Raw genomic sequence first — 21,327 nt, 5'->3', positions numbered from 1 at the left:
ACCAAGCGGAAGGCAGGCAAGGAGCTGTGACCCAGGGAGCCCAGAGCCGCCCCCATGACTCAGACCCCGCAGAGCCAGGGAACCAGCCCCGAGCCCCGGGGGATTGCTTGTGAGCAACCTGGCTCCCACGGAGGTGGAGGAGGGACCATGGGCCTCACTCCCCTCCTCCACCCGGGTCCCTTCGCCAGTGACCCTGACTACAGTCACCTGACAGAGCTACCCCGTTGGAAATCCCGGCTACCTGTGACAGACTCAGAGAGGAGCCCAGGAGATACTGCCTTGTGGGCCCAGCATCGCACCTCCAAAGCTCGTCTCCACATGTAGAAGTCGCTCTGGGGTATCCCGGAGGCCCAGCTGGACCCTGCCACCTGCTCTGGCCAGAGCCATCGATGCCATTACAGTGGGCGGGTCTACGTGGGGGGCAGTGGCCAGTGAGCACCAGCGGACACCAAAGCACAACATGTTTAAATTCTTGCAGAAAGCTCAGTTCCCTGAGCTCATATTCTCGGGCTCCAGCCTAAGAAATGCCGGATGACTGGGGGTGGCGGTGTATTTGGTGCCACAGTTAATACACACATATCAGAGTGTCCAATACAAATCCCAGCTCCAATTCCAATCTAGCTTCCTGCTAACGCTCACTCTGGGAAGCGGCAGGCGATGGCTCAAGTGCTTGCGTCCCTGCCAACCACGCGGGGACCTGGATGGAGTTCCAGGCTCCTGGCTTCAACCTGGTCCAAGCCTGGCTGTTGTGGGTATTCAGGGACTGAATCAGCAGACAGCGAATCCTGTGTTCTCTTTCTCCGTCTCTGCTTTTCAAGTAAAGAGAAGATAAATACAGAACTTGATAAAGACCTACGAGCGGGAGCTGCTGTGCCGGGGGCCTGTAGGCACCCTCAGGTGCTCATGCTGACCTGGGGCTGCTCCCGCCCCATCTCCCTCAGGTGCCTCCAGGGGGAAGAGGAGCCATGTGTGGGGCAGAAGAGACAGGAATGTTCTAAGGTGTCAAGCCCAGGGCCATGATGACAACACAGCCCCTGACGGCTGCCCACGTCTACTTGAAAACAGGCCCACGGGCGTTCGGCCAGCGGCCACCAGGGCAGTGAACGTGCAGCAGAGCAGGCGGAGGTGGCCAGAGACTACACAGGCCGATCACGGGTGCAGGGAGGAGACGCTGCGGCAGTCTCCACTACTTCTGTCTGCCCTCTTTGCTGGCTTTCAACTCTTGTTTTTAAGGAACACAAACAACAAGGAAATAGTTTTTGCATTCTTCTTCGTCTTTTCTGCATCTTCTTTCATTTCTGATTCATTCTTAAATCTGGATGGAGCTGTAATCACCAAGGTGCCTCTCACTGTCCCCTGGTGTCCCCTCTTCCCTCCTAAGAGCGGTCAGGTCACAGGAAGCGGTCTCAGCTTCAGGGGCCCTGGACCCCGTCCCCCCCCTCCTTCCAGAAACCTTAGACAGATGTGCCTTCCTCCAGCCACAAGGTGGCGCCAGACGTCTTCATGTGTGTTCCCTACAGCAAATGAGGGCTTTGTTTTCATCCTTAGAAGTCCCATTACCCACCGATGTATAGTCTCCTTTCTATTGCTGGCAACCTGGTGCTTCTCTTTGCACGTTCCTGGTTTCATACGTCAAGCTGCACCACAGGGAGTGGAGGGGGCAAAGTGGTTATCACCTATGTCCTTAAGCTTAGATGTGGCCAACTCACGTTAGCCAACATAAAAAAAAGTCAGAAATGACAGAGCCCCAGGATAGCAGGAAAACGCCCATGAAACAAACTGCGTGCTCAGTAAGCACATGTCTCCTGGTTTGTTCAAACACACGAGAGGGCAGGTGGCTGGCCTAGTTGTGAAGCTACCCGTTGCGATGCCTATGTCCCAGATCTGAGGGCCTGGGTTCGATCCCTGGCTCCACTCCCCATTCAGATTCCAGCTAAAGCAGACCCCGGGAAGCAGCAGGTGATGGTTCAAGTAGTTGGGTTCCTGGCACCCACGTGGAAGACTTGGATCCAGTTTCCAGCTTCCAACTTGAATGTGGCCCCGTCCCAGTCACTGTGGGCATTTGGGGAGCAGAATGGTGGGTAGGAGTTCTGTTTCTCTCAAATACAAGTATCAACAAAATGTTTAAAGCTTGCATGGTTTGAAATAAAAAGTGAGGACTTATCTAAACCCTTCTTACTAAAACTTCTAAGTTCAACCCTTCTGTCCAGAGTTGTGTCTAGTAGGCATCTTCATGCAGTTACTTGGGCTAAAGATGGGAAACGACATTTAAAAAATGGGCTGATTTTGGTGCAAGAACTTCTGAAATCCATATATACAAGGGATCTCCAGGAAGTTTGTGGAAAATGCATATTAATTATGGTAAAACTGGGGCTGGCACCGTGGTGCAGTAGGTTAATCCTCCTCCTGCGGCACCAGCATCCCATATGGGCACCGGTTCTAGTCCTGGTTGCTCCTCTTCCCATCTGGCTCTCTGCTATGGCCTGCAAAAGCAGTAGAGGATGGCCCAAGCCCTTGGGCCCCTGCACCCGTGTGGGAGACTTTGAAGAAGCTCCTGGCTCCGGATCGGCGCAGCTCCGGCCAGTGCGGCCATTTGGGGAGTGAACTTTTCTCTCTGTCTCTCCCTCTCACTATCTGTAACTCTACCTCTCAAATAAATAAATCTTTTTAAAAAATTATGAAAAAACTACACACAGATTTCAAAATTTCTCAAAATAACTTTATCATGTTAATTCAATTTTCCATGAACTTCTTCAAATACCCTCGTGTTATCACGGCCTAGAAGAAAGGGCAGAAATCACGTCATTCTACGAAACAAACCCTGTGCCTATATCAGGGAATTGGAAAACAACATTTTGTGTTATTTGGGGTTTGTAATAACCCATCCCAGAACCATCTGAAGGCATTCAGTAGACAGGGGTAACATTTGATATACACAACCAGCATATATCCTGAAGTCTCTTATTTTTGTGAGGGGGAACTAAGATCATTTAAATTTTTTGTCCAAAAGACAAAATTATTCTCAATCACTATGTGCACAAAAAAATGCCAAAGGCCAAGCTCATATTCCTGGAAACTCTTATTATCTATTAACACACGTGCATTCTCATTCATTCTGTGAATAGCTACGGATCGCCCAGTTTCCAGAGAGCAGAGAACTGGAGACGAGAGGTAGATGTTGTATCTCCTTTCACAGCTCGCAGGGATTCTAAGCAACACTGCAAAACTCTTCCAGCTAGGCCAAGAGAAAGGCTTCCTGGACGCGAGCACGACCACTGCCGTAAACCAACACCGGCAACTGTGTGTACAACCACCCCCTTCCCTTCTGGAGCTCCGAGCCGTCTCTGGCCAGAGAAGTGACTTACACATGGGAGAGTTCTCTTTCCCCAAGGACGGCTACCTTAACGCTGGCCAGGAAGGCGGCCCCGGCCATCCTACTTCTGCGTCTCAGTCAATCCCTGCCATCCCACCCAGCCTCATCTCATCCCACACCTCATCCCACGCCAGGCGGCCTCGTGTGGGGACCTCCTGCAGCTTTAACTTGGCAATGTCCCCAAACTTAAGGTTCCTGGTACAGGGTTTGTTCTTTGGGGGCTTAAAGGGAGAGCTAGTCTCCGTTCTGGGTGAACAAGGAACAGGCAGTGTGTAGCGGGAAGCAGTGAGTGGATCTCAATGAGATGGTGAGTGGGTTAACTTTAGCTCAGCGGCCAGGACATCACACCCCTCCAACAAGGCTTATAAGTGACTTTCACAAGATGCCCTCAGCGAGGATTCTATAGGTGGAGATACTGAGTTTTTCTGCCATCATTCATGGGCATCACTCAGCAACTCTAACACAGCACCTGACAAACAGGCACCCACCAAAAAGGTAGGCAGGCAATCAGTGTCTTTGGCTCTTCACGGCCTCGTGCTTGACACAGGACTTCAGAGGCTTCTACGGTAAGCTCACGAGCCCAGACAGAATCTTTTCCCTCTTCCCTCAGGATGAAGCTGGCCTCGTGTCTTTCCTGAGTGTTTTCCGCCTACCTGAGCCCCGCATCCGCCCAGGTGGCCTGCCAGGTAGTCAAGGGACCCTGCAAGGCACGACCTTCGACCCATCCAAAGGCTGTGCTGGGTGGTTACAGGGACAGAAGCCGGAGCCATCAAAGCAGCCCACTGGTCACGGAGCCATCCCACAGAGGCTGCAGTTCGTGATGGCCACCAGGTTAACCACATCCCCCTCCTCGTGGGTGCACACACCCCAGACACAGACTCAGAAGTGCTGGGCACAGCAGGGACGATCTTCCAGGCGACCCACTGTATTCAAATGGCAAACCATGTCTGAAACAGACGAGTCAGCCCATTAAACCAGAGGTTGCCCAGCACACAACAGCGCCTGCTCTGCCCAGAGACTCACGTAGACGGCCAGGCTATGCCAAGAGTGATCTTTCTTTGAACAGATGCACTGTTACTTCCTAGATGCTTTTGGGGGATGAAAACCCAAACATTCCCTCTCTGTGCTGTTTTTGTCGCCTTTGTTGCGTGCGTCCCCCGTCAGGCGGGCAGGAGCACGTCCCCCTCGAGTTCTCCCCGCTCCGCAGCGCACGGCTGCCTTTCCTGCAGCTTGCCGGCAGGAAACTGGAAAATGGGCCACAGGAAACCCGGTCTCCTACATCTGTCCCACTGTGTAATTGCAGCTCTGGTTTCATTTTGTCTCGTGTGTCGGCTCTGTTTTAACCCTGCACTCGGCGGCCAGCCTCGGCCGGCGCAGGATCACCGCTGGGGTTCAGGACGCCGTGCCTTCCCTCCCCCACACAATTAACCCTGGGAATTCACGACAGGGCAAGGGCACCGAAGCCGATTCTCCAGGGAGCAGTCATTTATACGACAAGGGTGTGGGCACAGAAAGTGATTCTGCAGCTGCGATAAAGCCACCAGTTAGTTCCCAGTGAGCATTCAAGACTACCTCACCTTCCTGCACAAAGCCAAGGTGATCTTACACCCCTGGGACGAGTGAGCCGCGGCTGCCTGAGGAATTTTCACTCGGCAGATCTCGGTAAAGAACACACGAAGCTAAGCTCCAGTCATACTCGTTATAATCAATCTCGTTACAATATTTCAACTTCTGTTTCCTAACAGCATCACAACTGCTAAAGTTGAACTACATCAAACGGTTGCTTTTAATGAATCGAAGTGTCAAGACCATCAGCGCATACATTCAACCCCAACACATCACACACAGAGGGCAGATACAGACGCACAATCGCAGTACAGAGGCGGTGTCTTGGTGTATTTGGTCTCATGGACTCTTCGCAGAATATAGAATTCCAAAGGGAAAAAAACAAGAGATATTTCTACAAAATACATAGAACTTCGACAGGGTATTTAAACCCTAGCTTCTAACTTCCGCGTGAACAGCTCCAATCTGCGGAAGGCGGAGCCGTAGCCCTCGGCCAGCAGCAAACCTGCGACTCACGGAATTCAAGATCAGAGCGCAGGCTGAGGAACACGGCACTGCCCCTTTGCACAGGCACCAACCTCATCACAGGGCTCACGGTCGAGGACCGCTCGCTACACAGGGCCTGCACGCAGGACTCTTGGTTCACTCTGCCCACGAGGACTGCAAAGGCAAAACATGTCCACGGTTGCAGGACAATCAGGGGCCAACAGAGGCTCGGGGTCCAGGGCGTGTGGCCCCGAAGTCCTGGGTCTTCATCACCACACGGACCACACACACACCCCACTGCAGTCACAGGAGTCCCGCTTCACTTCAGGACAACACGACACCCACTGGGAACCAGCCCTGCAGTTTCCCCCGTTCCCTTCTGGTTTCGCTGCATCTGGGACTCCAGTTGCCCCAGCGGGTTCTGCTCCCAGAAAGAATCCCGTAAACGCTTCCCCCTACCCCCAGCCAGGGGGGCGGGGCCTGGACCCAGCATGGTGGAATGAGGGGATGACCAGAGCCAGTCAGCCCCAACTCCAGAGAGTGCCCCAAACACACAACTGGTCTAGCTGCAGCTAGACCAGGGGCCGGCTGGGGAGCCCCGGGTCTGCACAGCCACAGCACACGGCAGGGGACCCGGCACCCAGCGGGACCTCAAAGGCTTTCCAGTGAAAACAGTTTTCCCCTCCGGGGCTTCTGAGAAAGCAGAGTTTGGAATTTCAAGAGGATCACAAGGTGTCCTACGAACCACTGTGTGCAGTCAGTAAAACCTAGTAAAATCTCGCTCACTGACCTTAATCTTGAGCCTCGACTAATAAACACCCTCACCTCCAGTGAGTGTCCCTCTCCTTCACCCCCACACCCGACTCTGGGATTCTTGCATTTCAAAGGGCTTTGCTCAAATGGAAAAACCTTTTACTCAAATTTTTTTGTACTATGGGTAAGATCCAGGACAGTGCCCAGTGGCAGAGTCGGAAGTCGGGACACAGGCAGTGTCAGGGCAGCCAAGGCCTCCGTAGGCCGTGATCTGAGGCAGGGACGTCAGCTTCTCTCTTTCCATCTCCCCATCCGCAAGGCCGGCCCCAGCCCTCTCCAGCTTGGTCCATGAACGTGATCAAAGCCGAGACTTGTTACAACAAAAATCGTCTTGAAAGCAACCACACGCAGCCCGTGTGACCACATTCACTGTGGAAACGAACTCTAAAGTAAGGATGGAACAATGCCTCAGCTTCACATAGAGCCTTCCCAGGGATCTTTCCTTAAACCTGCGGCTGTCTTCACACGTAAGAAGCATGTATTGACTTAGGTCCTGTAAGACAGTTTTCTGCAAGTCAAAATAAAGGAAACTGTACCTATGGCTTCCTCTAGGAGGAAATCGTCTTCCAGATAAGCTGGAAAGCTCCAGGCTGAACACAAAGGCAGCGAGGGTCCAAAGTGCAAGCCCCGTGCAGAGAGGGGGCTTTTGCATCGCACAAAGCCATGATGGTTTTTCCACATCCAGAGACTCCAGCATTTCCTGCCCGAGCATCCTCCAAGCTCCTCTATTGTGTGGCAACTATAAAATCTTTCTAAATCAGGACTTCCTTCAATTATGCGTTAGGGCTCTCTTTCTGGGAAGGGTAGACCCAAGGCAAAAGGTAGGAATTCCTGCAGCACCACCCAGTGGAAACATTGGAAGAAAAACATACACACACACACACACACACACACAGAGGATAAAATGTAGTCAGTAAAGGAAAATTCAGGTCTTTGCTTTTCTAGCTAGAAACCTGGTCACTGTTCTTTTTCCATGGATGCACCCTGGCGCTGTGTTCCACTCACAGGAGCCCTTTAACGTCACGCCTGTCCTTGTCTCTGTCTTGCACATGCGCACGTGTGTGCATGCACACACCCACCCCCACACGCTGGGCTCCCCCCCACACACCCTGCGTCACCAAGGACGGTGGAACCCTGGGGAGGAAGGACTCCAGGTGGGCTCGAGTGTGGGCTGCGACACCATCCCTGCCTTTCAGAAGGATCCCAGGGGACCAGGAAGTCTGCACAGCTGCGCTCAGCTTCCCAGGTCTGAGGCAGCGACGGGCGGGGCCTGCCAGGAAAGCACCCAAGCACCTGCGCACCTTCCCCTGGCCCTGGCCCAGCTGCACCCATCAGGGTCACCTCTGACATCCGCACATTCTGCTTCCAGAGTTCTACCCTAGTGAAAGTTAGAACCTTCTCGCCCTGTAACTCCCTCTGGGATGGGCAGCGCTGGCACTCCCTGTCCCAGGCCCCCAGGGACCCCTCTGCCTTCCGTAGGCTGGTTCAGTCTGTCTCCATTCACTGCCATCACCAAGACATCACTCTCTTCTCCAGCGCCTGCTTCTCACGCCCGCGTGACACACGGGGCTCTCATTTGCTTGGGAACTGGATGGAGCAATTGGAACCCTTGACCTTCTCTTTCCAACTGTCCTTCACAGAATGCCCTGGTGGTGGCCTAGAGACAGAGAGGCCACGCTCCTCCCGGGAAACCAGGGAACTCTGTCTTCTCCACAGAACTTAAAATAATAAAGCATCACTGTTTCAGCCATTTCTGGATGGTCGAGCCACTAAAGACTCCCGCCTTCAACACCAGACCCAGGGAAGCCACTTGAAATCTTTTTAACACAGTAGACACAGAAAAGGAGCTTCGAGAAACACTTAGCAGGACAAGATCGGGGTTCAAACTTCCTATCAGACCATACTGGAACTGCTGGTTATTTACGAAGAGCCACTGTATCAGCAATCTTCTCTCCTTTCCAAAATTTAACATTTGCCAAGATGTACTGGTTGCCGGCCATGTCAAGATGCAGGTTGCAGTACGTGGTGGCCAAGTTCGCTCGTCTCTGGATCCCACTCCTTGGGGCATTCTCACAGGAGCAGTTCCGAGCCACTGGAGTCTGTGAGCAAGGGGACCAGCGACACCTCTAGAGACTTCTAAGCACAGAGAGCAGCTCACAGGGGCGGTGCCTGCAGCAAGGAAGCAGACTCTCCAGGCCTCCGACTCCACCGCCACTTCAGCCTCGCTGCTTTTCTTTGCTGTTCTCAAGCTCTTTTATGGGTTAGGAAATGCGAATTAACTCGAGGTATAAACATTTGTACATAAATCTGGGATGATCATATATTCCCTTTGGAAGAGATCTTAAAAAAAAAAAAAAACAAAACTGGGAACCTACAGTCTTCAAAACAGCATCACCTGCTCACGTGGTGGACATCTGTGGGGGACGCTGGCGGCATGGCAGGTCCCAAAGGCAGTAACTCTCCCTTTCACAGCCTTACTCTCTCCACATGCATGCTGTTTGGGTTGCATTTTTGCATATGGACAGCAGGTCTTACAACACAGGATGGTCACGACGGCAAACACACGGTTTCTTCTAACTGTACATAACTTCTGATCCAGTTCTAACACAAAGTACAAATAGAATGGTGTGAAGGTGGAAAAAAAAAGGCCTCTCACTTTTTACTGAATGTCTATTTAAAAGCAAGCCTGCCTTGCAGTGGAGGACAGTACAGGGAACACATTTAAAATATCTTGGTGCTCCTGGTGGGTAGTTACTTCTAAGAAAACTGCTGCAAAAATAGACATCAAGGGATTTCAAAATTAACTTTCTCCCTATGCCTCACTTAAAACCTATTTTTTAAGTAACTGCCAAAATGCAGAGAATCAACGAACAAGCAGGGGTAGGCGTTTGCTCGTGGTTAAGATGCCGGTTGGGATGTCCTTGTCCCCCCCATCATGGGGCTCAGGCTCAACTCTGGGCTCCAGCTACTGACTGCAACTTTCCAAAGGCAGCAAGTGATGGCTCCAGTGATGGGGTCTCTGCCACCCCAGGGGAGACCTGGATTGAGTTCCTGGCTTCAGTCCTGATCATCGTGGGTATGTAGGGAGTGAACCAGCAGACAGGAGCTCCGTTTCTCTGCCTCTCAAATACATACGTATATGAATAAAATGAACAAAATAACACTAAAACTGAAGGGACAGACCAACAGTCCATTAATTCCTGTCCAAAAAACGTCATCACACAAGGGCCACCAGACACACCCGATGGGAGGGAGCCACTGTGGGTGGTGCTCACACCAGACACCACATCGCACCCTATTCTCCCTGCCTCTAATTCTCACTAAGGAATCTGCCGTCCAACTTGGCGAGGCCCTTGTTGAAAGGTCACGTGTAACTTGTTACTAGGTCTACTCTTCCCACTGTTGTTTCATATACATTGATGCAGGATCTTCAACAAAGTCTGGGGGAGGAACACAAACACACTTATGTGTTTCAAGTTTTTGCAAAATAAGCTTACCGTACTCTGACCCATTTCCCCCACAAAACTGAGGTTCCCTCCTAGTAACTGTGCCAAATAAAAGCTAGAACCTGCCTAAAGTGATCTTGTATTCTCTGGCTAAGAAAAAAAATCACCCTTTTTATTAGGTAAATTATTGTAATCAAACGGTTCACGGACAATCTTTAAGTTTCTGTCTTCTTAAAGACAGACTACTAGGTCATAATATTTAGGTTATAAGAAGCACAAAGGATGTGGCAAAGGCCAAAGAAGGCTGCTGGTCTTGTGGTTCAGCTCCGATTTAAAAATCAAAGCAGGCCAAAGATCAGCTTTGAGAGCAGCGACTCCCGATAGTTCAACAAGCATGGTATACTTGGGTTTGCAGTTCGATTCCAGACATCTTCAAACAGCATACACTTTCATAATCAAAGTCATCCACTTCGTGTTTTTAAATTAAGTCTTCAATTCACTCCATTTATCCAAGTATCATAAATGCAAAGTTGCGAATGCTGACACAACTGAAAAAGCGAGGTCAGCATGCCCGGGGAACGCCGAGTAGCTGAGCGGACTCTCTGGGTGTTGCTTGAGCTATCGAAGGTGAAGTCACGCCATCAAAGGCGTTTCTGCCCTAAATCCGACACACAGCATGGGACAAGGAACCTCCAGAGGCATTTCTCTGGAGAGACAGACAGACAGACGCACCCCACGCCAATGCCCTCTGGTCTACATGATCAGCATCCGGGGCTTGGGTTGGAAAACAGGCAGGTCCACGAAGAGATACAGCTTTTCTATCAGTGCTCACGAATTCTGGATTCCTGAGAATTTTAGATGTAAGATCAAACGCTGACCACTGAGGCACGTCACCTATCATACAGTCTTCCAGATGGCCCTAAGTGTTTACGCCTCTTCTTTTGCATAACAGGACTTATTAAAATGACCAGAAATCTAAGCTTTCTCCTTTCTTGAAAGCGACACAATAAATCCAGGTTCTTTCCTGCCCTCTCAGTGAGGCCATGCTTCTGCCTGGCGAAGAAACATCACTTACAGTCCCTTTTGCATCTCTGTACAGAACTAGGGCTCAACTCCTATATGGGCAGAGTGACTCAGTATAGACAAACAGCAAGAAGTCACACGGTTTTTCCTCTTATATCCAAACATCCCTCCCTCATCCCAATCCTGTACACACACATGCGTGTAGGCACATGCTTCTCACCTTCCAATATCAGTCTGCTTCTTTTAAAAAATGCTTTTTAAATTTATTCATTAGAGGGGCAGGGAGACAGAGACAGAGACAGAAAGAGACTGATATTCTATGTGCTGGTCCACTCCCCAAATGAATCATACGGTTGGGCAAAGCTCGGGCGGAAGCCAGGAGCGGGGAACTCAATCCAGGTCGCCCAGGTGAGCCACAGGGACCCAGCTACTTGAGCCATCACTGCTGCTTCCCAAGTTCTGCGTTACTGAGAAGCTAGAATCTGGAGCCAGACCCAGGGAACAAACCCAGGCGCATGGGCATCTCAACCACTGAGTCAAAGGCACATCCCTATTTCATTTTCCAATGAACTCCACCTGGGGCTCAAGTTTTAGCCTCTAAAGGGAAACCTTCCACACTCAACACAAAAAGTGGAGCAGCTGCATTTCTATTCAATGAGTAAAAACCAGCAAAATGTTCTTTTAGTGTAAGGAAACTACTGTAATATCTACATGATGCTTCACTGCTTAGAATACCACCGAACAGTACTATAATCTTTCTAGGCTTCAGTGCGCTCATTCCAGGGATGAGGACCAGGTTCAGGTGCAGGCAGGGTGGGATTCCTGCAGTTACCCAGGAACATACACTGGAATAAACCCCAGGGCTTGTCCCACTATTGCCACTGCTGTTGTTGGTTTTTTTTCCTGCCAAACAAACGCAGGGAGAAAAATCCACTCTTACATTCTGGTTAATCAACTTTTGACTATTAGTAAACTGCTCCTTGGCAAAATGCAGCGAGAGTTAGTTATCAGACCTACTCTTCTTTACCAAAAGAGGTTTTGGGTACTTAGTCATTCGCCTGTTCACAATCACACGGCATGGTCTTCTGCGATTTTACAGCTCACGGGCACGATGCATTTAGTGCCACAGCTAAGACACTGCTCAGGATGCCTGCAGCCCCTAAGGAAGGCCCCAGTCCCAGCTCCGTTCGATCCCAGCTTCCTGCTGACACGCACCCTGTGAGGTAGAAGGTGAGGCCTCAGGTGCCTAGGTCCCTGCCACCTAGGCGGGACACGCAGCTTGAGCTCCCAGCTGCTGGCTTCAACCCGGTCCAACCAGAGCCACGGCAGGCATCTGGGCAGGCGAACCCGAGGACGGACGGGAGATCTCCGTCATCTCCGCCTTTCAAGCAGAACTTTCACATTTCAGAGAAGCAATTCCATCAGAAACATCATTTTCATAAAATGGACAAAAATAACACATAGGTTTCAGCGTAAGAAAGCTTTTTAACTACTATTACAGGATTCAACATTGATTACCCAAGGGAACTATGAAAATCTGGGCAATGAAATCTTTAATAGAAGAGTAGCGAGAGTTGATCCAGAATGATTGATTGTAACACCAAAGAACTTTGCATTCAGCCTCTTTCCAGCTTTATCACCCTACGAGTTACCTAGCGGTGAACCAACTACTCCAAGAAGAGCAACTCGTATCGAACACTGAGCTAATGTTTGTCCCCCTGGGATTTAATAAACTAGCCTGATTTCTATGTATCAACTCTTCCCTGCAAGTCTGAAAAAAAAATAATGAAAGATGATATGAAAGACCTTCTTGACACTCTTTATGGTTTAATCTAGAGACCTGCCTGTTACTAATCCAAGTAACTCACTCTAGGAAAGTTTCCTTCATGCACAGCAACAAAGTGCTTTGTCAAGTCCAATGGCAAAACAAGGAAGGCTATACGGATCAACTGCTAAGTGCCCCCTCCCTTCAAATTTCTTTTAATTCACCACATTCCAGGTATTGCACAAAGAGCCGGGGATGGACAAAGAACGAGGAAAACAGATGCAAGCCCAGAGGGGGCTTCCAGCCTGATGGGTACTACAGATGTGGAACCCATCACAATCCACAGCCGTCTCGGTAGAGTTCAAAGGTGGGCCGGTGCTGTGGTGAGGGTTAAGCCACCACCGCCACTGGCAAAGATGCCGGCTTCCCATACATGAGTCGGTTCCAGCCCCGGCTGCTCCACTTCCAATCTACCTCCCTGTTAATGTGTCTGGGAACCCAGCAGCACATGACCCAAGTACTTGCACTCCTGCCACCCACATGAAAGACCCGGATGAAGCTCCTAGTCTCAGCCTGGCCCATTCCTAGCCCCAGCCACTGTGTCCATTTGGGGAATGGACCAGTGGATAGAAGATCTATGTTTCTCTCTGTATAACTGCCTTGCAAACAAGTAAATCTTTTAAAAAGGTGACATTAAGAAAAAAAGTCAGGTTCAAGGATTTGGATGGTGGCTTCATAAAACAGGACACACCACGTGATCGCAAGAACTTGGTTCCTGAGTTTTAGGTAAAGAGTAGACATGAATCAACAGGGACATTGGCCCCGTCCCTAGAAATACACACACCTGGAACTACCCAGTGCCTACGTCTGGAGAGCAAGAAGTTGGACAGAGAACTCCGGTAATGAGGAAACCTGGGACTCAAGTCCGGGACGAGAATGCTAAGGCCAGGGATGAGTGACCGAGGCAGCCCTTGCCCGGGGGACACCCAAGGCTCCCAGGGAGGCGAGGGCTGGGTTGTGAGCTGAAAGGTGACCGACTACTCAGTGGCAAAGTAGAGAGAAAAACCGAAGCAGGGCGGGGCAGACGACTCCCAGAGGGAGAGGAGCATTGACAAAGGCCCGGCACCCACCTGTGAAGCATCTAAGCTGAGTAAAGGCCAGTGCCCGTGGGGAGGATTTGGGTCTCCATCCTAACTCGGGGTGGGGAGCCTTTTTTCTGCTCAGGGCCATTTGGATATTTATAACGTCATCTGCAGGCCATATACAGTTAACTTAAAAATTAGGCTGATGTAGGTTTCCTGAATCCCCAGTCCTGCCCGTGGTTGCCTGGGCAAGGCCAGACCACGTGATTCTGCAGACCTCATACAGCCAGTGGGCAGGACACTCGGGCTGGGCCCCGCCTACCCTGGTACCTAAACCGAGGCCACCAGAAGATGTGCGGAAGAGTAACAAGGTCACATGCATGTTTTCAGAGGAACGCGCTGGCTCAGGGTAGGGTGGCGGGGATGTGGGAACCCTAAGATGCAGTGCAGGGGGAAGCAGTGCATTTTCAAGGAGGTCAGGAGGAAGGGGCGGGGATTTCACTGGGTGACCAAAATTTCATGAGGGCCTACTCAGCATCCAAGCCAGAGGCAGTCAGAGGCAGCTGTGAGCACCAGAGAAGAGCGCTGCCCGCTACAAACCGCCAACGAGGACAAGAGGCACCGCACTGGGCCACCCTTCCTTTGAGACGTCCTTCAATAAAGGGGTCCAGGGACTGAAGGGGACCCTTACAGGGAACCCTTTTTCCCCCACCAGGAAATAGCACAGTCGGTTGAAGTTGCTGTATATGTGCAAATGTTGGCTATTTGGGTATGATGGCAAAAATTCACATTTGCCCAACTTTTTTTTGAGGAAATGACTTAAAAGTAGCACACAAATACCACCTCTGCCTCAAAAGGGGATTATCCCAGCTGCTCCACTTCAATCACTCTGCCATCCAGCCAAGGAAACTGAGGCCCCAGATCAGGGCACATCCCGTTTCCTGGGAATGTCTCCTTTCTCACAGTACACACACTACTTCTGGCTAAATACTTTTTGGAGCTTAATAATGTAGATGGGATTTTTTTCCTCTTATTGGATGATGAGGAATCACAGGTAGGCTAATGGTTTATTTAAACCAAACAGATTAAATACTGCAGGATTTTCTCAAGATATTCTGGGGTGAAAGAATCTGCATGATAGAATCATGAAACTCCCATGATGGAATTAAGAACAGTTAATAAATAAGCATGTAGGGAATGTTCCAAGGTGGTGAAAATATTCTCAGTTTTGGAGGGAATTACATGGATGCGTAGAACACTTCAATGGTGTGTTTCAGTGTGTTGTTACACTTCAACTTTAAAAAAAAATGGGATGGAGACTCCAAAAGGCGTATATTCTTTAAAGCCTGCAATAAAGGAGACTTAACCTCACCAATATTAAGAAAAAGTGACCAGAAATGTGTGATTTATAACTATCCCAACACTCATATTATACCAAGATAATTACGAATGGTTCTTAGAATAGCTTTAAAAATACTTTAAAGCTTTATGTCTTTAGAATGTGTGGATAAATTTAGTCCAATTCAAGCTAGAATCCATTAATAAAGCTATTACTTTAATTTCTTCAAAAATATGTAACTGAGTCATGTTACAAAATAATGATTAGTGCTTAGAATAATTCAGTGACTACTTTCTAGAAAATGTAAATGAAGATATATCAAGAAAGTAATCAATGAGTTCACTCCTAGGAGCAATTCATACCAAATTGGTTTATTCAAACAATCAGCTCACAGTTTATTTTAAACCTGTTGACATATATGTAAGTTTCCAATAGTAGAATAAAGGTCATTTTTATTTTGGTTTTGAGTAGGAATCAAGTCAAATTTCTGCATAGAATAGCTACTTCAAAGACTAAATGATTTACACATTTTGAAGGTCTTTAGGATTTGTGAACAGAAAGTTACACATACACACACACACAAATTCAATTTATTGAGGCTACACTATACATTGCAAAACCAGAGTTTTCTTGGTCTCAAAGCCACAGTTTCAATCAAAAAGCTGACTGACCTCAATTCAAACCAGCCACAGGCAACTGTAATCTTGAGCTAAAAAAAAAATCAATTTATAACACCAATTTCAAAGTTTGGAAACTCTATGGATACAAAATGAGACAGTAATAGTAACAGTTGCCAACATGTATACAACCCACCTGCCTCCTCCTTCCTAGTTAGATCATCTCAAGGTGTGTTTCCAGTTGATCTTAGTTTCTCTGTCATCATTTAACCCTCAATTTTGAGGTGCAGTGCCCTGGGCTTCCTGTTACTACATCTTGATATTCACAAATCATGACTCATTCTTAAGTCAGAGAAACTCATCAAAAATCCCAAATTTCACAGCACATAGGAACTCGAGTCTGTCAAGAGAACAACATTCTTAGAACATTACTTGAACCACAGAAGGAAAAACAAAAAAGTCCATGCAGAAATTATGTCAACCCATTGTTGAGTCAACACATTTATTAGATCAATAAATACAAGCTCTATGTGTGGTAATTTTGGTTTTAGTCTAATTTTTAAAATGTGTTATGTGACGTGTTAGGTGGAAAAAAAATTACAGGATAGTAAATACAGTGTGAACCAAGTAAGAACTGTTCTATGTGTTTATATACACACACACACTTTAAAATCTAGAAAAACATCAACATTGTAATAGTATGATAATGAGACACTTAATTTTATGTGGTTGTCTACATATTCCAAAGGCAATTCATATTAACATTTTTAACAACAAAAAAACTTTCAAACTACTATCATACTAGTATATATCCTATAAATCAGTCGAAGACAAAGCGGAATTACGGGACTATCACCTAAGATCCCTTTGCCTGAAACTTACAAGAACACCCCACCGAGTAGGCTCCTTCCAGCCCATCAGCCATGTGTACAGGTGCAGGCCTTTAGGGAAGGGCCAGAGGCCAGTCACCAGGGCAGAGGCAGAATGCACAGAGCCCAGTTTTTAAGATTTAAGGGGGGGGGGGCAGCGCTGTAGTGTAGTGGGTAAAGCCACCGCCTGCAGTGCCAGAATCCTATATGGGTGCTGGTTCGTGTCCCAACTGCTTCACTTCCAATCTAGCTCTCTCCTATGGCCTGGGAAAGCAGAATATGGCCCAAAGTCCGTGGACCCCTGCACCCTGGAGCGTTAAGGACAGCAGGCTCCCGGCTTCAAATCTCAGCTCCAGCTGTTGCAGTCAACTGGGGAGTGAACCAGTGGATAGAATACCTCTCTCTCTCTCTACCTCCCCTCCTCTCTGTTTTAATTCTGACTAAATAAAAATAAATTTAAAAAAAAAAAAAAAAACGACTTAAAGGGAAGCCCCAGGGCTGGGAGACACACGGATGACAGAGTCCTACTCTCTAGGCTGGAAGGGAGCAAAGCTCTGCCTTAGTGAGCAGTCACTCACCCTCACTTAAAAAGACGACTCCTCCAGGAAGTCCCATCCTTGCATGGTTTTTATTCTGCGTCTTGGGTTTGTCAAGAGATGGTGCGTTGCACTATTTCATGGCACCAAATCGGCCTTCTGACTCAGGTATCTAAGCGTAACCGGGGAAGACACACCACACAACATCCAGTATCTGACAGTGAAGGAGGATGTGTTTCAATTGATATACACTGCCTGGAAGTCCCTTAAAACCACTTTCGGGAAGAGTCAGGTTCCAAAAACATTGGTACAAATACAAATTTTAATACATGATCTCAGAGTGACATTTACTGTGTCCTTGTAGTTTCAGATTATTTAATGTTTTACATAAGAAAAAGGAACTCATTAATATTTAGGTAATTTCAAAATGCAAATGGGGTTAAAAATAACTGCACTCCCCATTCTGAGCCACCACCACTCTGGTCCAAAATGCACTGGTGTGAGCGCGTGAATCCATGAAGACACCGTGCCCGCAGAGGTTGCAAGGCAGGCTAACTCAGCTCACAGAGGGTCTGCCACCACTGCGCACCAGCATAGGCCCCCCTTTATCACACATCAGTGACCAGAAGACAGACAAAGTTCATGAGTACTGTTACATACTAGCAGAAACATGCAACTCACTAAATGTCACATTCATGGAATAAATGCATGCGAAAGTTTTCATCACCATGACTAAGGTAAATAAGAATTTCTCAATCTGGGCACTACTGACATTTTGGGTTTAAAGATTCTTTGGGGGTGGAGGGCTTCCTATGCAATGTGGGATGTTCACAGCATCCCTGGCATCTACCCATTGTATGCCAATAGCGCCCTCCCCGGCTGTAACAACCAGAATGTCTTGATAGTGTCACCTGTCTCCTGAGAGGCAAAAGTGATTTCCGGTTGATAACCATACACAGAAATGAACTGTACGGGGGCTGGTGCTGTGGCATAGAGGATAAAGCTGCCACCTGCAGTGCCAGCATCCCATATAGGCACCAGTTCAAGTCCCAGCTGCTCCACTTCTGATCCCACTCCCTGCTGATGCACTTGGGAAAATGGCTGAAGATGGCCCGAGTGCTTGGGCCCCTGCACCCACGTGGGAAACCTAGAGGAAGCTCCTGGTTTGGCCGGGCCCAGCCCTGGTCATTGTGGCCATTTGGGAAGTGAACCAGCATATTTACGATCTCTTTCTTGGTTTTTCCCGCTTTCTCTCTTTATCTCTCTACTTTTCAAATAAAATCCTTTAAAAAAATGAGAAGTGGTTAATATCATCTATAGCGTGTCTATAAACCAATAAAATGAATAACCAACTTAAAAATAAGCAAATGGCAACCTTACATAATTAAGAGAAAAAAAAACCCGTATGTATCCCAAGTAACAACCTGCTGGGAAGGAGGATTCCAGGGACCTCCAATTTCTTCAAATGAAACACACAGAGTATTTACAACCGCCATCCTTAACGCTCCAGCAGAATGTCAGCTCTCTTCATCGAATGTCATTTCTGTCCTCCTGCTGCAGCCCTGGATGCCACCATTTCCTGAGCACCTACTCTGTGCCAGGCACGGCGTTAGGGACAGCCTGTGCTCATGCCCACTGACTCACACCCTGGGCTGTTTTTAGGACATACTCCGCCACTGTAAGAGAAATGCCCGCACCTTCAGAACCCCCCGAGGGGCACCACGTCCTTGTCAATGACGGGGCCCTGTGGTTTCGATCGGGTTCCTTGAAATTCTTTATCCTTTTTAGTAACTACACATTTCTAGAGAACATTTAAAGGTTTTTTAAAAAAATAGCCAGAAGGCCTTTGCTATATTTGGCATAGAAAGGCCATCACTTCTCATCCTCAGCGGGCTGGGCAGTCGGGGTCATTACTGGAAACTGAAGAGCACTTATGGACCGTCTGCTCCACCATCTGACCCGCAAGGCCTCCTGTAACACACTTTGTAGTTTTATAATTCTATAAATTCAAACTCCTAACTGATCTTTCCCAAACAAATGTGTGCCAGAGAGATCAGAGCAGGAAGGCTCAGAAATCGATTTAACTCATCAACAGATGCCCGGAACACGCCAGGTCTGCAGCAACCCCTTCCAGTCCCGATTGGCCCTGGCCCCCCAACAAAGACTGAAGCCCACAGATGGGAGAGGGTGGGCGTGTTTGAGCGGCCAGGGAACCTGCCTTCCCCCCAACACACACACACACACACACACACACACACACAAAGCAAACCCTGCTGGTCTCAACTCCAAAATGGCCAAAGGGGCTTCAAGATTTACAGGATGCTGCCCTGCAGAGGCTGGCGGGGCATCCGCCCCCCTAAGCAAACAGTCCTCCCTGGGCTCCCTCCCCAGCGCTGGGCTCCCCAGGCTGATGGAGGCTGCACAAAACCCCTCCTGTGCCGAGCAGCGGAAACTCCTAATGAGATTAGTTGGTGTGTGTGCAGACATTACTTAGCAATGACTAAAGGGGCTCTCTCTTCCTGCGGCAGCCAGTGGAAAATTCAGGGAACTTTTTCCCCCTGCAGCAGCAGAATCCCTTTAACCCTCTCCCCAGCCAACTCCAACAACAACCCGGCCTCCCCCCACCCCAACCCCGGCCCCCCGACCCGGGCTCGGGGTGGGAGGGGGAGACTGGGCAGAGTTAAGGAACGGCTGGGGGCTTTCAAAGGAGGCCGGACGGGAGGGGGCTGGCGGGGAAGGGGCGGGGGCCCCTCGAACACTACAAAGGAAACTGTAAAAGGCACAAATACATAAACCTGAGAAGGAGCAAACCACAGTTTCTTTGTGAGCTCCTCCAGTGAGTCATTTTCAAGACGCTGTCGGCTGCCAGTTTCAAAGCGGAAGCGCATGGCAATTAGTCTTGCTGTTTCCAGACAAGCCAGAAACTCTCCCGACACTCGTTTTTTTTTTCTTCTAAAAAAGCCCCTTTTGCAGTTTCTTAAATCCCATTTCTCGCCCCCACCCCCACCCCCACCCGCCGCCTAACGACACCAGCTCCCCGGGATGATTCGGTTCAGAAAACACACAGCCAAGACCTTTAAAAAAAAAACAAAAAAAAGTCCCCTTCCCCAAAATCCTAACCCCCCTGCCCAAAGTTACAGTCACATCATGGGCCGCCTTCCAGCTCCAAGCCAGAGCCCTCTCTGGCCCGGTCCTTCTCCAAAACCGTGTCAAGGCTCCACTGGCGTTTAAATGTCCGCCTGGGCTTGCGCCTGGGGCGGCGACCCGGGCGGGGGTCACCTGCTTGGACGCTGCCCCCTGCCCCACCGAGTCCCCTCCCGCTCCATCCCTGTCTGCCTCCCTCCTCGGGTCCGAGCACCCGCGCGCTCTGTCCTCCCCGGCACTGGAAGGTCAGTCACGGTCCAGCGTCCAGGCACGCAGCCCACCCCGCGCCCGGCTCCCCGCTCCTTGTAGGGACCCGAGGACCGCCGGGCCCCGCTCCCCGTACCCGCAGCCTTGGGGGCCGGGAGCCACTCGCGCAGAGTCCCCGCGCTGCCCCGGCGGCGCGGGCGCAGCAGCAGCATCCCCGAGGCGCCCTCGGCCCGCGGGCCACCCCGCAGCGCCCACCCGCGCCCCACCCCCACCCGCAGGGAAGAGGCGAAGCAGCCACCCCGGAGCAAACTTTGCAGGAGTGCGCGCAACAGGCGGAGCCCCGATGCCTACCCAGACGCGGGGGAGCCTTCAGGAGCCGTCTTCGGGGCAAGGTCTAGGAGGACCCGGGCGAAAGCCCCCGACTTGCCATGCTGACAGGCGTCTGCAGACGCTCTGTTGCTCTTGTAATGAGATCCTGATTTTTCCCCCTTTTTTTTTCTTTCTCTCGCTCCTCTTTTTTTTCACCCCCCCCCCCCCTCTGGTGTGTGTGAGAGCAGGAAGTTGGAGCAGTCAGGCCGAGCCGGCTCACTTCCTTTCCTGCATTATTCCCCAGGCGGTGTGCAGGCTGTGTAAACAGGCTTTTCCGCCCCGCGCCGCGCCCCCCGGCCGCGGCTGTGCGCCGGGGCTGCCCGCCGAGGCCCGCGCATTCCCGCCGCCCCGGGCCCGCACGCCCCACGCCGCCCGCGCGCCCCCGCCCGCCGCCGGCTGCGCTTCCTGCTCAGCCACCCCCGGGGAGGAGCCTCCGGGGGTGGGGATCCCTGCTCGCCCGCTGGGGTGGAAGGGGGGGGGTCCCTGCGCTGGGGACCAGGGCGGCGGGGTCGTGCCCAGCCCCCGGCTTGGGAGTGGCGCGCCCCGGGGCGGGGAGACCCCTGACCTCGCGGACTGGGATGGAAGAGTCTGGGGGCGAGTGGGCGTGGGGAGCGGGGTCCAGGGTCAGGGCGTGAGGGCCGTGGAGGAGAAGATGTCGGGCGTGCAGGAGGAGGCACTGTTTCCGTCTGGGG

The 21,327-nt window shown here is 50.3% G+C and overlaps 1 protein-coding gene across 3 annotated transcripts in view; it reads right to left on the bottom strand.

The window, feature by feature from the left end:
- The window catches only part of ELK3 (ETS transcription factor ELK3), a 70,831-nt gene extending 50,075 nt beyond the window's left edge, over positions 1 to 20,756 (bottom strand). For all 3 annotated transcript variants that reach the window (XM_070052729.1, XM_070052728.1, XM_070052730.1), the window contains exon 1: positions 20,618 to 20,756. The gene's annotated coding sequence lies outside the window, so the exon portion shown is untranslated. The remainder of the gene's footprint in view (positions 1 to 20,617) is intronic.
- Positions 20,757 to 21,327: the final 571 nt, after the last annotated feature.

The sequence above is a fragment of the Oryctolagus cuniculus genome, chromosome 11 (assembly GCF_964237555.1).
Source record: "Oryctolagus cuniculus chromosome 11, mOryCun1.1, whole genome shotgun sequence".
In the NCBI taxonomy this organism is placed as follows: domain Eukaryota; kingdom Metazoa; phylum Chordata; class Mammalia; order Lagomorpha; family Leporidae; genus Oryctolagus; species Oryctolagus cuniculus.
This window is presented reverse-complemented; position numbering and strand designations above follow the sequence as displayed.